The 2224-nt window shown below is 41.8% G+C and overlaps 1 pseudogene; it reads right to left on the bottom strand.

Annotated features, from left to right (window-relative positions):
• Nucleotides 1–428: 428 nt before the first annotated feature.
• Nucleotides 429–933, bottom strand: LOC131819518 (small ribosomal subunit protein eS24-like; annotated as a pseudogene).
• Between the last annotated feature and the right edge of the window lie 1291 nt (nucleotides 934–2224).

Raw genomic sequence — 2224 nt, 5'->3', positions numbered from 1 at the left:
AGGAAAACAGGATGTATCCCAGTTTCAAAAGGAGTTCACTGGGATTTCTTTTTTTTTTTTTTAATAGTTTGCATTTTAAAGATTTTATTTATTTATTTGACAGAGAGAAATCACAAGTAGATGGAGAGGCAGGCAGAGAGAGAGAGAGAGGGAAGCAGGCTCCCTGCTGAGCAGAGAACCCGATGCGGGACTCGATCCCAGGACCCTGAGATCATGACCTGAGCCGAAGGCAGCGGCTTAACCCACTGAGCCACCCAGGCGCCCTCACTGGGATTTCAAATAAATTCATGATAGCCACGTTGTCTAAAGCCACACAGGATTGAAGCTAGGCAGTCTCTTGTCTCAAGGACCTTTTGTGGAAGGTTCTACTAGACCTATTCTAGGTTAGCTACTAACCTATTCTAGGATGTCCTAGACCATTGTGTTCTTTTTCTTTTTTTTAACATTCTTAGTTTATTAATCCTCTCATGAAAAATCTGCACAATCACCACAGATAAAGCCACTGCAGCATCTTTACTCCTTCTGTTGTCCAATCTCCAGCTCACTTTTTGCCAGCACCAACATTGGCTTTCGCAGTCCCCCTGACTTTCTTCATTCTGTTCTTGCATTCTTTTCGCTGTTTTCTTGAAGTCTTTTTCTTCTCATACAGACCATGTCTTGCAAGTCTATGTTTGGGTTCATTTTTCTTTGCATAATCCAAGGAATCATAAATCATGCCAAAGCCAGTTGTCTTGCCACCACCAAAATGGGTTCTGAATCCAAATACAAATATGACATCTGGTGTGGTCTTGTACATTTTGGCTAGTTTTTCCCAAATTTCTGTCTTAGGTACTGTTGCCTTTCCAGGATGAAGGACATCAATAACCATTTGTTTGTGCTGAAGTAGTTGGTTGGTCATGAACTTCCTGGTCGGATAGTTACTGTGTCGTTCATGATGGCGGCTGAGCTTCCCATTGTGTTCTTTATACCATCCCCAGAAGACCAGATAGGATAGAACCCTAGTCTGACCTGTCATGCTCACGGAGTACAAGTGAACTTTTTATTGAAAACAATGTCCTTCCAGAATGAAAAATGCCTTAGTTAGACTTGAAACTGGATTTTTAATTCTCGGGCTCTTCTTCCTGCCATCACCAAAATTCCACCATGCCTGGGATCCTAGATGTTCCTAATTTAAACACAGTGTTACAAGAGATCTGACATTCAGAGAATTTCTTGATTTGGCACCATGAATTCATCGTTGTCTCTATGTTAGGATAGGTGCTATTCATGATTGGAATGGCTTTGTCAGCTGAAGATTGCACAGTTTTTCTCCTCTTACTAGTTCTTCGCTGGCTACTGTTACTCAACATAGGAATGCTATGGTGGAACAATGGAGAAGGTGAGTCAAAGACCAGCAAGACATGATGGTGTCTTCCCATAGAATGAACTCTTATGGGATTGGGAGGGAGACAAGCCATAAGTGACTCTTAATCTCACAAAACAAACTGAGGGTTGCTGGGGGGAGGGGGTTGGGAGAAGGGGGGTGGGGTTATGGACATTGGGGAGGGTATGTGCTTTGGTGAGTGCTGTGAAGTGTGTAAACCTGGCGATTCACAGACCTGTAACCCTGGGGATAAAAATATATGTTTATAAAAAATAAAAAATTTAAAAAAAAAAGAAAGAAAAAGAAAAAGAAAAAGAAAAAAAAAAGAATGAACTCTTAAAGAATCTAGCCACAGGAGTCTGAATGAGCCTGTTAGTCATTCTAGTGTGCAGAGCCTGGCCTCAAGTCTATCTTCTGTTTACTTTTCATAAGCGTGAAATTTTCGTTTTTAAGCGATAGCAACCAAAACTTTGCTTCCAAGTAGTTCCCTTTTATTCTCAGCAAAGCTTTTCTCGTGTTGAGGGCAGAGGGAAGATTCACCTTCATTCCACATTCTCTCCAAATACTAGTGATACAACAAAAGAACCAACAGAAGAGGTGGGTTCCGTGAGAAATTCTGCAGAACTCATTTGCTAGATCTCTCCCGAGTCTTGGAATTGATGCCCTCTAGAATAGCAAAGGTCCAAATTCACTTTTGGAAAGGTCCATTTCACTTTTCTTTCTTTTTTTTTTTTTTTAAGATTTTATTTATTTATTTGACAGACAGAGATTACAAGTAGGCAGAGAGTCGGCCAGGGGGTGGGAGGGGTGCAGGCTCCCCGCTGAGCAGAGACCCCCTATGTGGGGCTCGATCCCATGACC

The sequence above is a fragment of the Mustela lutreola genome, chromosome 17 (genome assembly GCF_030435805.1).
Source record: "Mustela lutreola isolate mMusLut2 chromosome 17, mMusLut2.pri, whole genome shotgun sequence".
Lineage (NCBI taxonomy): Eukaryota > Metazoa > Chordata > Mammalia > Carnivora > Mustelidae > Mustela > Mustela lutreola.
The sequence above is the reverse complement of the archived record's forward strand: the minus strand, read 5'-3'. Positions and strand labels throughout refer to the sequence as shown.